Raw genomic sequence first — 13029 nt, 5'->3', positions numbered from 1 at the left:
GAGCTGCCTCTCACCTCCGTATCACAGCACAGCTGATAATCAAAAACAAGTTGACACCACAAGCACTAGAACGAGCAACACAAGAACAGTATCTATAGATTAAGGGCTTCATTTAGAAATCAGGAAAACAGCACTTCCTCATTTGCAAGGAGCATAAATACCAATGCACAATTAGTCATTGCTAGAGGTTTTGCGTGGTCACCTTCCAGCCCCGAAAGGTTGATCTGAGTCACTCAAAACCAGCAGATAAGAGGGAGAATCGGGAAATCTGCAGTCTTTTACCTACGAACCCAAGCCTGTCACCCTGCCATCAGCAAATCACACCAACCTCCATCCACACCTCAGATCCTCATGAGATACAAAAGGTCCTCCGGGGCAGAGAAAAATTAAGGACAGTCACCATTTGGAAAGCACTTTGAGAGCCCCAGCTGAAGATTCCCAAAATTCTGTGTATCTATATGCTGACTCCTCACCTGGAATCTGCCCTTGGATTTGGGGGCACAGTTTGGAAGGAGTTAAAAACCCCCAGCCAGAGCCAGCCAAGGGTATGACTGCTGGCTGGTGCATTCACTGCCTGACTAATGCGTGACCCCACTGCGCAGAAAAGAACTGGAAATAGTTATCACCGCAGCATTGACAAGTCAGCAAGAGCTACTAATTAAATGATAAAAATAGATCTCTGAAAGGGCTTTTTTCCCCTCGACACAAAGCTGAGGCTTAACGCTGCCGCAGTTGCACATCCATTAGTTTTCCATGGGCTCCAAACCCGCCAGCAAAAAAAGCATTCTCACACTCACAAAAAACCCACACAGCATTTGTATGCAGAAAATCCCAACTAAACAAAATTAGGGAACCAATTCTGAATGACATGAAGCATCTCTTCACTATGCACGCTCCACTCCCACCTTTAATGGAAGCAGGAACAAGATGACATCTTTGCCCCCAACAGCCGTACCAGCTTCCTTGCACTCCCTGTAGCCCAAAGTTCTGGTTTTGCCTGAAAAATGAACATGTTTTGAGATGACCCAGATGACCCCAAGGATATCTGCAACTTGCTTCATGCACAGCATCTCTTAGAACAGCGACAAAAAACTAGTATCAGTGCAACTTCCATCATTGCGTGGGTTTTGCTTTAAGCCCTCCCCCCCACTCCCCACCAGACACAGGTTTTGTATAGCTTGTAACTGAATATTCATCACCAACTAACAGACCTGCAGGAACTGCAGTGTCAGCGATTTTTAATACATATAATGACCCAACACATGCCAAACACAATGAAATTTGATCAAAATAGAAGCCATTTGTTTAAATACAAGTGATTTGGCTCTCAAAACTGTCATCAAATTAAACTGGAAATCAAATTAACCAGTGATTGAATGAAGTAGAAGGCTGTATAATCACAGATTACTGATCCAGCGGCATGAAAACAAGGATGCAATCACATTCCCCTTGTTTGTGGCAGCCTCTCTGCACTGCCCCGTACTCCCAACAGGGCTCCCCCTCCCCATCTTCCAGGACTTGAGGATGCTCTGTGCCTCAAATAAAGCTCATCCAGCCATTTCTTAGTAGTCCAGAAAGGAAACATTCCTTACAAAAACACCCTTTGAGATACTATCTGATATCAAAGCCAGCCCTGAGAAAGTACAAGCTGACACACTTCAAACCACACTAATTTAGGACAGACCAGCGCAGTCGTTTCCAGTACTGTTTGGACGAACAAGTTTAAACCTACTCTGAATGGGAAAAGGGGGTTGTTACCATCACCATCCAAGGAATTAACTTCAATTGGCATAACTGTGTGCCAGCCAGGTTCCCTCATAAGTGGCCTCATTTTGGCTTTATTTCCCCCTTTTTTGCACTGTCATTTGAAAAGGAATTTAAACTACGTAAAGTTACAATTTTAGGTCTTGTCTACTCTTAAAAGTAATTTAGATTAATTCAAACGGTATGTTTGAAGAGCAACAGGCATTTATACTGAAATCACAGCAGGCAGAGGAATTTAATTACACTCCCATGCAACTTCTACAACACTAGCACATCAAGTTAATTCGGCTGAACCAATCTTCTACCCACCAAGAATGGACCACAGAAAACTTCATCATTCCCCTTCCTTTGTGAGTAAACCCCATTCTGCCTACGACTTGCTGACGTTCATATTTTTCAAAGGCAAGCGTCAAGTTTAAAACGCACTCCTATACAGTTCAAGGTTTCTTTACACATTGGAGGAGCAATCAGAAGCATTCCCACTTCCCTTTCTAGGCTTGTGGAAGCAACAGTTAAACACCCTAATGTTTGAGAAGAGGGGCTTTTTACTTCATTTCAGCCTCGATTAAGCACCTTCTCACATCACACTCTTTTTTTTCCAGTACCTCCAGCCCTAGAGAGGGGCACCAAGCCCTCACCTACCTTCACCTGGACAAACACAACCCAGTGCAAGGCAAAGAGGTAAATAATTCATCTGCACGCAAACAGAAGGAAAGAACAATTAAACGAGAAAGCACAGCAGGGACGTTTCAAATTTCAACCAACATTAAGAGAGAACAGATCAAACAAAGAAATACCAAAGGGGCTGCCTCAGCTAAAGAACTTAAAGGAAGGTGAAAGCGCTCTCACAGAACGCAACAGGACGGCAACACCGATGAAAAACCAGGTTTTACTTTTAGTCACAGCCCAAGCCCTTCAGAGGACAGCACCGCGCAGGAATTGGAGCTCCGGCCGGCGCGCTTGCCGCTTGTTTGCTTTTAAAGCAGGTTTAGAGCCTGAGTTTGGACTATGAGCCGGCTCTCGGATGAGTTTCCCGGCCGAGGAAGCCCCCGGCCCGGCCCGGCCCGGCCCGCAGAGCCAGCCCAGCGGGCAGAGCCTCCGGGGAGCCCCGGGGGTCCCCGCCGGGCCAGCCGGGCAGAGCACGGCCCGAAGTGACCCTTCTGCCCCCTCCACCGCGTCCCCCGTCCCCCGCTTCCCCTCACTGACCCCGCGACGCTCACCCCACACCAGCCCCCCCCGACACCCCCACACAGGCCCCTCTCGCCCCACACAGCCCCTCGCTCACACACCGTGCCCCCTCCCACCACCACCCGCAGCGCTGCCGTCGGGGAAAGGAGCCGAGCCGAGCCAAGCCGGGCCGGGCCTAGCCTGGCCCGGCCTGGCCTGGCCACCCCCCGGCGGGGCTCCCCCGGGCCGCCCGCCCTCACCTGCTGCCCGCGGCCGCCGGCTCCCTCCGCCGCTCCCGGGCCGGCCCCGCCGGAAGCCTCGGGAGGGGGAAAGGGGCGCGCGCGGAGCATGCCGGGAGTTGTAGTCCGCCCGTCCGTCGGGAGGCCACGCCCCTCCCTCACCGCGGGCCACGCCTCCGGCGGTAGGACACGCCCCCTCGCCGCGGAAAGGGGCAGTGGGAGGGAAGGGGGGTGGAGTGGGGGGTGATGGGGGGGGCTGGGGTGAGGCTTTGGGGTCAGGGGATGACGGGGTCGTGGGGTTTGGGGTGCTGGGGGGGGTGACATTTTGGGGTCAAGGGGTGAGGGGGGGTCAGGGGGGGTTGGGATGGGGGGTGACGGGGTGCTGGGGGGGTTGGGGTGAGGCTTTGGGGTCAGGGGGTGACAGGGGTCGTGGGGGGTTGGGGTGGGGGGTGACGGGGTGCTGGGGGGATTTGGGGTGGTGGGTGATGTTGGGGTTGGGTGTGAGGATTTGGGGTCAGGGGATGACGGGGTCGTGGGGTTTGGGGTGCTGGGGGGGGGGGTGACATTTTGGGGTCAAGGGGTGAGGGGGGGTCAGGGGGGGTTGGGATGGGGGGTGACGGGGTGCTGGGGGGGTTGGGGTGAGGCTTTGGGGTCAGGGGGTGACAGGGATCGTGGGGGGTTGGGGTGGGGTGACGGGGTGCTGGGGGGATTTGGGGTGGGGGGCGCTGGGGGGGTTGGGTGTGAGGATTTGGGGCCAGGGGGTGACAGGGGTTGTGGGGTTTGGGGTGCTGGGGGGGTGACATTTTGGGGTCAAGGGGTGAGGGGGGGTCATGGGGGGTTGGGGTGGGGGGTGACGGGGTGCTGGGGGGGTTGGGGTGAGGCTTTGGGGTCAGGGGGTGACAGGGATTGTGGGGGGTTGGGGTGGGGTGACGGGGTGCTGGGGGGATTTGGGGTGGGGGGTGCTGGGGGGGTTGGGTGTGAGGATTTGGGGCCAGGGGGTGACAGGGGTTGTGGGGTTTGGGGTGCTGGGGGGGGGGAGGCTTTGGGGTCAAGAGGTGAGGTGGGTCATGGGGGGTTGGGGTGGGGGTGCTGGGGTGCTAGGGGGGATTGGAGTGAGGCTTTGGGGTCAGGGGATGATAGGGTGCCCTGGGGGGGTGGAATTTGGGGGCAGGAAGGATTTGGGGTTAGGAGGTTTAGGGGTCAGTAACCAGGTGCTGTGGGACTTGGGGCTGGGGGATCTGGGTGTTGGGGTGCGGTGGGGTGGGGATTTGGGGTCAGCGGGGGCACTGGGGTATTGTGGGGTGGGGGTCTTGAGCTAGCACTGCAGATGGAGGGATTTGGGGTGACATGGGGTTTGGGGGTCAGTCGGATAGGAGGGTGCTGTGGGGTGGGGATTGGGGGCCAGGTGGGATACGGGGTACTTCTGAGTGGGGGCTTGGCATTAATTAGGACATCGCATGGAGGGATTTGGGGCTGGGGGAAGCTGGGGCCGGTGTGTCAAGGGGGTGCTGTGGGGTGGGGTGTTGGGGGGCTGTGGGGAGAGTGGGGGTGAGGTGTGGGGTGAGCCGGGGATGACGGGCGAGAGTAAAACCCTACAAAAGGCATCTCCCACCTGGGCTGGGCGTTGGGGCAGACCCCCTGCCCTCCCCGCACCCCGACCCCGGCGGGGCTATAGCATGGCTTCAAAGGGACGTGACACTGTTTAGGCTGTCACCAGCCTCCACATGAGTCTGTCTAATTACTGGGATGAAGATTTGACTCTCTAATCATTCAAGTTATCTCATATGGGAGCCCCTGAGGAAACAGGGTGACACATCCTCATTCCCCAAACAGGCGCTCGGGCAGCAGGGCACAGCCGGGGCGCGGGGAGGAGCGGGCAGAGCCATCAGTACATCCAGGAGGCATAAAACCTCGCTGCCCATTCCCTTTCCTGTCGGACGATTGCCCTAAATCACGGGGTGAGGGGTTTTATGGGGCCACCAGCTGGCCCAGGGATGGAAAATCAGGATTAAAACACTCCTGGGGCACACATGGGGCTGCAGATCTGAGCTGCTGGAGGGAGGGAGTATTTAACATCCTCGACCAAACAAGAAAAAAAAAAAAAAATATCTTTTTATATATATTTTTTTTAATTTCCATTCCCTCCGATGAAAGCTCAAATGTCAACAAACCCCCGTTTTCCTTGGATTAATATTTATATTAAAGTTTTCAATCACTGTAATACATCAAATTACAGAAACAAACACTTGCTACACCAGAAAAAAACCCCAAACGCCTCATCCTCACCCACAGCTTAACACCACCTTTCTAACAACCGGCTGTGCTGCGGCGTGAGCAAGACCCCGGTGCCTGGGGTTCCCGGCCATGTGCTCATTTGCCGCCGTCCGATTCCCAGCGGGCGGTTGTTTGTCTGGCTGCGTTGTTTGTCTGGCTGTGCCATTCCCTTCCCGGCGCAGCATCTCCCCACGCCGGCATCCACCCTGAGCCCTCCCACGCCAAACCCCAGCCCTAAATCCTCTCCAGGGAGTCCCGGTGGGGCTGGTCTCGCTCAGCTTCCCCCTGTTAGAGGATCCCAACGTCCGTCCAGAGGTGAGGCTCATGTGTCAGATCCCCTTATGGCAAAACATCACCTTCAAATAATAAAAGATAGGTTGGTTTTATTCGTTAACGTGTTTTCTGAGCTTAAAGGGGGGCACGTGTCAAAGCCTATTTGTTCCCATTGGCATTAAGACCCATCCCAGGGTGGGCACCCCTCACCCTGTGGACCTGCGGCAGCACCCGGCCATCATCCCCACCTCCCAGCACCTCGATGCAAATCCTAAATCATTGCAAAACCACCTGAAATCTCTTGTCCCCGCAGCAGCTCTGCCTCGGCTGGCACCGAATTTGCCTTCCCACACCCTGGCGAGAGGGACGGGGTTTGCCCGCAGAAGCCTGACGTGATGTTCCCCGGGTCACCCGAGAGGTGGAATTAGCCCTTAGCGCCCTGGCGAGGGAAATCTCGCCCCCAAAACCCTGCCGGTCCTGGGGGGGCTGCCGGCACGACTGCACACACGTGGGACACGGCGCTGGCAGGGCTGCAGGCAGGAGGCAGCTGCCTGCCCGATCGATCGCGCTGCGGAGCTCAGCCGGGGCGGGAGCGGAGGTCGCTTACCCGGACAGGGCAGGTTTGTTCGAGGGATGCCTGATCTCCTACGACCCCCCCACTTCGCCCTTCCCCAGGCCCCCTCTCCCCCACCTTCAGGCTCTTTTGTGCAACATTTCCATCGCAGCCTCATTAATTGGTGGCCTCCAGCTCTCTGGCAAATAAATCCTGGGATGTTCAAGGCTCCGTGAGGGATTTCTGCAGGGAAAGCTGCGCCAGGGCTGTCTCCTAGCTGGAAAACCACAGCATTTACTCTCCCAGTGACGCTGATACTATTTTCAAGTCTTACCAGTGCTCCCAGCAACCCTGGGGCCGCAGCATCCTGCCCCCCCGATTTGGGTGGCCTCTCCCTGCTGAGCAAGCCAAGGAGCATCCCGGTGCTGCCGGCAGAGCCGGAGGAGCCAGGCAGGTGGTGTGCCGGCATCATGCACTGCTGGGATGCTAGGAGAAAGCAGGCGATGATGGGAGCCATGACTGAAACCACTGCCGCAGCTCCCGGCATGGCTCCGGCACAGCACCCCATTTCCCACGGTGTGTGCGGGTGCATTGCTGATCCTCAGCAGCTTCTCCCCATCGGGCTGCATCATCCAGGTGGGGGTCACCGCACCGTCCCAGCTCCCACCATCCCCTCGTGACACACAGATCGCCTTCCTCCGTGACAAACCCCAGGCTTTCGGTATCACGGCTTTGGCTAAGCCCTTCTGGAAACACACCAAGCGACCCAGAACTCGCTCTTCCCTTCTTCAGCATGAATATATGTATTTAATTCCCTTCTTCCGTAGCTGGCTCTGGGAAATGTGACTCATCCTTCAGTCGCGTTTGGGGTTCCCATTCCAGCCACGGAGCGAGAAGCCGCCAGGGTGGCTGGAAATGGCTGTCGTGTGTCTGCACTAGCCTGGCTTCGTGGCACGGGGCGAGGGTGAGCGGGGCCGGCTGGGTGCTCACGACCACCCTGCTCACCCCAGGAGAGCAAAACCCAAGGGCAGCCTTCCCTGGGATGGACCTGGGTATGAGGGTCGAGCCATAAAACACCCTTGTTAAAAACACATGGGATGATAAAGCAGCTCGTGGTGGATTCCCACTAATTTCAGCCAAGCCAGGAGCGAGGTGAGATGCTCACCAGCTCACCCTCCGTCCCAGCGGGAACGGCCAGGGACATCCATCAGCTCCCCCGCTCCTCTCCTTCCTCCTCCGACAGCGGCAGCTCCAGTTCTAGGGCCTCTAAACCCTGGAGAAACCATCTTGGAGAGCTAGCAAGGCAAAGCCAGCGCTTACATGGAGCTTCCTCTAACATCTCAGCCAGGAATAATTATTTTTATCGGCCAGAGAAGCCGCTGCCGGGCGATGCACCCTTCCCAGCACCAGCACGAGCAGCATCCCATGCACACATGGCTGGTGACGACGTCAAACTGGTCCGTCACACGGGGAAAACCCTTGTGTCTTCGTCCTCGTGTGACACGTGGGTGAGCCACCCACCGCTGCAGAGGTGCCGTGGGGAATGCGGCACAAACCCCCGTGACAGCTCCCGGATGCTGAGCAGCATCTTTGCAGGAGCAAAACCTGAGCTGAAGTGTCCCAGCTCCAGCGAGGCACGGGCTGCTGTGACAGCCCACAGGAGCTGCTAAAAACCCCAGGTCTGGATGTCAAACCCACCTCCCCAAAGCACCTGGCAGTTAGAGGGACCTCTTCAAGGTGTCAGGAAAATAATGAGAGGAAAAGGCTTTGCTCCTGTAAAGCACTGTGTGCTGCAGAGCTTGCTCAAAGGCATCCAACCCCTGCGGGGAGCGGGGGAGCCCAGCTGGGGCTCTGCAGAGCCCAGCACATTTGCTTTCCAGCCTTCCCCTTCCCCTTCCAGGTGTTTTTAGATAAGAGCATCCATTTCATGCATTCGGCTTTCAGCCCTTGGAGGACACGCTTTCCCCAAGTCCCCAGGGTGTACCCTAATCCCTGTGCCTGGTGGGAAGGGAGGAAGATGGAGCATTTTCCTCCATGCCCATCCAGGCAGGCTGCGGGCAGAGCTCGGGCACCGCTGCCCGGTGCTCAGAGCAGCCACCGGGCAGGAGGGAGCTCGGGTCCCAGCCGCCATCCTGGCTCTGCTCCCGGCTTTGTGCAATGGCTGCGGCACGGGCAGAGCAGGGAGAGTGTTGGGGACGGGGTCTGAGACCCAAAATGCCCCCACGCCGAGGGCGGGCAGCCAGCTCTTGCTAATCTCCCGGGAGGGATGAGGATGCTCCATATTCAGCGTGGGAGATGGAAGAACGCAAGTCACATTTTCTGTTTGCTGGAGTGGGTCCTTGTCCCCTGCCATCCCGTGAAGCAGCCACTCAGCAAGAAAATGGGATGAGGGTGGCGTTTCCCAGCAGCGCTGGCAGCAACAGGGGCAGGGTTGGCACTGGGGCTGGCAGCAGGGACATGGGGACAGTTTGCATGGGGTTGGCAGCAGGGACACAGGGAGAGTTGACAGCGGGGCCAGCAGCGGGGCTGTGGGGAAGGTTTGCAGCAGGGCTTGTAGCAGGGACGCAGGGCAGGTTTGCAGCAGGGATGTGGGGAATTTTTGCAGCAGGGAGGTTTGCAGCAGGGACATGGGGAGATGGTTTGCGGTGGGGAAGGTTTACAGCGGGAAGGTTTGTGATGGGGCAGGTCTGCAGCAGGGATACAGGGCAGGTTTGTGATGGGGCAGGATTACACCAGGGATGTGGGGCAGGTTTGCAGCAGGGCAGATTTGCAATGGGGCACATTTGCAGCAGGGATGCGGAGCAGGTTTGTGATGGGGCAGGTTTGCAGCAGACATGCAGGGCAGGTTTGCAGGGCAGGTTTGCAGCAGGGCAGATTTGCAGCAGGGCAGGTTTGCAGCAGGGATGCGGGGCAGGTTTGTGGGGCAGGTTTGCAGCAGGGATGCGGGGCAGATTTGCAGCAGGGCAGATTTGCGATGGGGCAGGTTTGCAGCAGGAATGCTGGGCAGGTTTGCCATGGGGCAGATTTGCAGGGCAGGTTTGCAGCAGGGATGCAGGGCAGGTTTGCCATGAGGCAGATTTGCAGGGCAGGTTTGCAGTGGGGCAGATTTGCAGCAGGTTTGCAGGGCAGGTTTGCAGCAGGGCAGATTTGCAATGGGGCAGGTTTGCAGCAGGGATGTGGGGCAGGTTTGTGGGGCAGGTTTGAAGCAGGTTTGCAGGGCAGGTTTGCAGCAGGGCAGATTTGCAGCGGGACAGGTTTGCAGCAGGGATGTGGGGCAGGTTTGCCATGGGGCAGATTTGCGATGGGGCAGGTTTGCAGCAGGGATGCGGGGCAGGTTTGCAGCAGGGAAGATTTGCGATGGGGCAGGTTTGAAGCAGGGATGCGGGGCAGGTTTGTGGGGCAGGTTTGCAGCAGGGATGCGGGGCAGATTTGCCATGGGGCAGATTTGCAGGGCAGGTTTGCAGCAGGGATGCAGGGCAGGTTTGCAGTGGGGCAGGTTTGCATTGGGGCAGATTTGCAGCAGGCAGGCAGGGCAGGTTTGCAGCGGGGCAGATTTGCAGCAGGCATGCAGGGCAGGTTTGCAGCAGGGCAGATTTGCAGCGGGGCAGGTTTGCAGCAGGGATGCGGGGCAGGTTTGCGGGGCAGGTTTGCAGCAGGGATGCAGGGCAGGTTTGCCACGGGGCAGATTTGCAGGGCAGGTTTGCAGCAGGGATGCGGGGCAGGTTTGCAGCAGGGCAGATTTGCGATGGGGCAGGTTTGAAGCAGGGATGCGGGGCAGGTTTGTGGGGCAGGTTTGCAGCAGGGATGCGGGGCAGATTTGCCATGGGGCAGATTTGCAGGGCAGGTTTGCAGCAGGGATGCAGGGCAGGTTTGCAGTGGGGCAGGTTTGCATTGGGGCAGATTTGCAGCAGGCAGGCAGGGCAGGTTTGCAGCGGGGCAGATTTGCAGCAGGCATGCAGGGCAGGTTAGCAGCAGGGCAGATTTGCAGCGGGGCAGGTTTGCAGCAGGGATGCGGGGCAGGTTTGCGGGGCAGGTCTGCAGCAGGGATGCAGGGCAGGTTTGCCATGAGGCAGATTTGCAGGGCAGGTTTGCAGTGGGGCAGATTTGCAGCAGGTTTGCAGGGCAGGTTTGCAGCAGGGCAGATTTGCAATGGGGCAGGTTTGCAGCAGGGATGTGGGGCAGGTTTGTGGGGCAGGTTTGAAGCAGGTTTGCAGGGCAGGTTTGCAGCAGGGCAGATTTGCAGCGGGACAGGTTTGCAGCAGGGATGTGGGGCAGGTTTGCCATGGGGCAGATTTGCGATGGGGCAGGTTTGCAGCAGGCATGCAGGGCAGGTTTGCAGCGGGGCAGGTTTGCAGCAGGCATGCAGGGCAGGTTTGCAGCAGGGCAGATTTGCAGCGGGGCAGGTTTGCAGCAGGGATGCGGGGCAGGTTTGCGGGGCAGGTCTGCAGCAGGGATGCAGGGCAGGTTTGCCACGGGGCAGATTTGCAGGGCAGGTTTGCAGCAGGGATGCGGGGCAGGTTTGCAGCAGGGCAGATTTGCGATGGGGCAGGTTTGAAGCAGGGATGCGGGGCAGGTTTGTGGGGCAGGTTTGCAGCAGGGATGCGGGGCAGATTTGCCATGGGGCAGATTTGCAGGGCAGGTTTGCAGCAGGGATGCAGGGCAGGTTTGCAGTGGGGCAGGTTTGCATTGGGGCAGATTTGCAGCAGGCAGGCAGGGCAGGTTTGCAGCGGGGCAGATTTGCAGCAGGCATGCAGGGCAGGTTTGCAGCAGGGCAGATTTGCAGCGGGGCAGGTTTGCAGCAGGGATGCGGGGCAGGTTTGCGGGGCAGGTTTGCAGCAGGGATGCAGGGCAGGTTTGCCACGGGGCAGATTTGCAGGGCAGGTTTGCAGCAGGGATGCGGGGCAGGTTTGCAGCAGGGTAGTTTTGCGATGGGGCAGGTTTGAAGCAGGGATGCGGGGCAGGTTTGTGGGGCAGGTTTGCAGCAGGGATGCGGGGCAGATTTGCCATGGGGCAGATTTGCAGGGCAGGTTTGCAGCAGGGATGCAGGGCAGGTTTGCAGTGGGGCAGGTTTGCATTGGGGCAGATTTGCAGCAGGCAGGCAGGGCAGGTTTGCAGCGGGGCAGATTTGCAGCAGGCATGCAGGGCAGGTTAGCAGCAGGGCAGATTTGCAGCGGGGCAGGTTTGCAGCAGGGATGCGGGGCAGGTTTGCGGGGCAGGTCTGCAGCAGGGATGCAGGGCAGGTTTGCCATGAGGCAGATTTGCAGGGCAGGTTTGCAGTGGGGCAGATTTGCAGCAGGTTTGCAGGGCAGGTTTGCAGCAGGGCAGATTTGCAATGGGGCAGGTTTGCAGCAGGGATGTGGGGCAGGTTTGTGGGGCAGGTTTGAAGCAGGTTTGCAGGGCAGGTTTGCAGCAGGGCAGATTTGCAGCGGGACAGGTTTGCAGCAGGGATGTGGGGCAGGTTTGCCATGGGGCAGATTTGCGATGGGGCAGGTTTGCAGCAGGGATGCGGGGCAGGTTTGCAGCAGGGAAGATTTGCGATGGGGCAGGTTTGAAGCAGGGATGCGGGGCAGGTTTGTGGGGCAGGTTTGCAGCAGGGATGCGGGGCAGATTTGCCATGGGGCAGATTTGCAGGGCAGGTTTGCAGCAGGGATGCAGGGCAGGTTTGCAGTGGGGCAGGTTTGCATTGGGGCAGATTTGCAGCAGGCATGCAGGGCAGGTTTGCAGCGGGGCAGGTTTGCAGCAGGCATGCAGGGCAGGTTTGCAGCAGGGCAGATTTGCAGCGGGGCAGGTTTGCAGCAGGGATGCGGGGCAGGTTTGCGGGGCAGGTCTGCAGCAGGGATGCAGGGCAGGTTTGCCACGGGGCAGATTTGCAGGGCAGGTTTGCAGCAGGGATGCGGGGCAGGTTTGCAGCAGGGCAGATTTGCGATGGGGCAGGTTTGAAGCAGGGATGCGGGGCAGGTTTGTGGGGCAGGTTTGCAGCAGGGATGCGGGGCAGGTTTGCAGCAGGGCAGATTTGCGATGGGGCAGGTTTGAAGCAGGGATGCGGGGCAGGTTTGTGGGGCAGGTTTGCAGCAGGGATGCGGGGCAGATTTGCCATGGGGCAGATTTGCAGGGCAGGTTTGCAGCAGGGATGCAGGGCAGGTTTGCAGTGGGGCAGGTTTGCATTGGGGCAGATTTGCAGCAGGCAGGCAGGGCAGGTTTGCAGCGGGGCAGGTTTGCAGCAGGCATGCAGGGCAGGTTTGCAGCAGGGCAGATTTGCAGCGGGGCAGGTTTGCAGCAGGGATGCGGGGCAGGTTTGCGGGGCAGGTCTGCAGCAGGGATGCGGGGCAGGTTTGCCACGGGGCAGATTTGCAGGGCAGGTTTGCAGCAGGGATGCCGGGCAGGTTTGCAGCAGGGCAGATTTGCGATGGGGCAGGTTTGAAGCAGGGATGCGGGGCAGGTTTGTGGGGCAGGTTTGCAGCAGGGATGCGGGGCAGATTTGCCATGGGGCAGATTTGCAGGGCAGGTTTGCAGCAGGGATGCAGGGCAGGTTTGCAGTGGGGCAGGTTTGCATTGGGGCAGATTTGCAGCAGGCAGGCAGGGCAGGTTTGCAGCGGGGCAGATTTGCAGCAGGCATGCAGGGCAGGTTTGCAGCAGGGCAGATTTGCAGCGGGGCAGGTTTGCAGCAGGGATGCGGGGCAGGTTTGCGGGGCAGGTTTGCAGCAGGGATGCGGGGCAGGTTTGCCACGGGGCAGATTTGCAGGGCAGGTTTGCAGCAGG

At 58.2% G+C, this 13029-nt stretch overlaps 1 protein-coding gene across 5 annotated transcripts in view; it reads right to left on the bottom strand.

Annotated features, from left to right (window-relative positions):
* Window positions 1-3250, bottom strand: part of PHACTR4 (phosphatase and actin regulator 4) — a 68511-nt gene extending 65261 nt beyond the window's left edge. For 2 of the 5 annotated variants that reach the window (XM_049820455.1, XM_049820459.1), the window contains exons 1-2: window positions 3192-3224; window positions 2407-2458 (exon numbers count right to left, since the gene is read on the bottom strand). The gene's annotated coding sequence lies outside the window, so the exon portion shown is untranslated. Of the gene's footprint in view, window positions 1-2406; window positions 2506-3191 lie in introns of those variants that run through there. The other 3 variants (XM_049820456.1, XM_049820458.1, XM_049820457.1) reach the window with 3 other exon arrangements.
* Window positions 3251-13029: the final 9779 nt, after the last annotated feature.

This window comes from Accipiter gentilis, chromosome 17 (genome assembly GCF_929443795.1).
Source record: "Accipiter gentilis chromosome 17, bAccGen1.1, whole genome shotgun sequence".
Lineage (NCBI taxonomy): Eukaryota > Metazoa > Chordata > Aves > Accipitriformes > Accipitridae > Astur > Astur gentilis.
The sequence above is the reverse complement of the archived record's forward strand: the minus strand, read 5'-3'. Positions and strand labels throughout refer to the sequence as shown.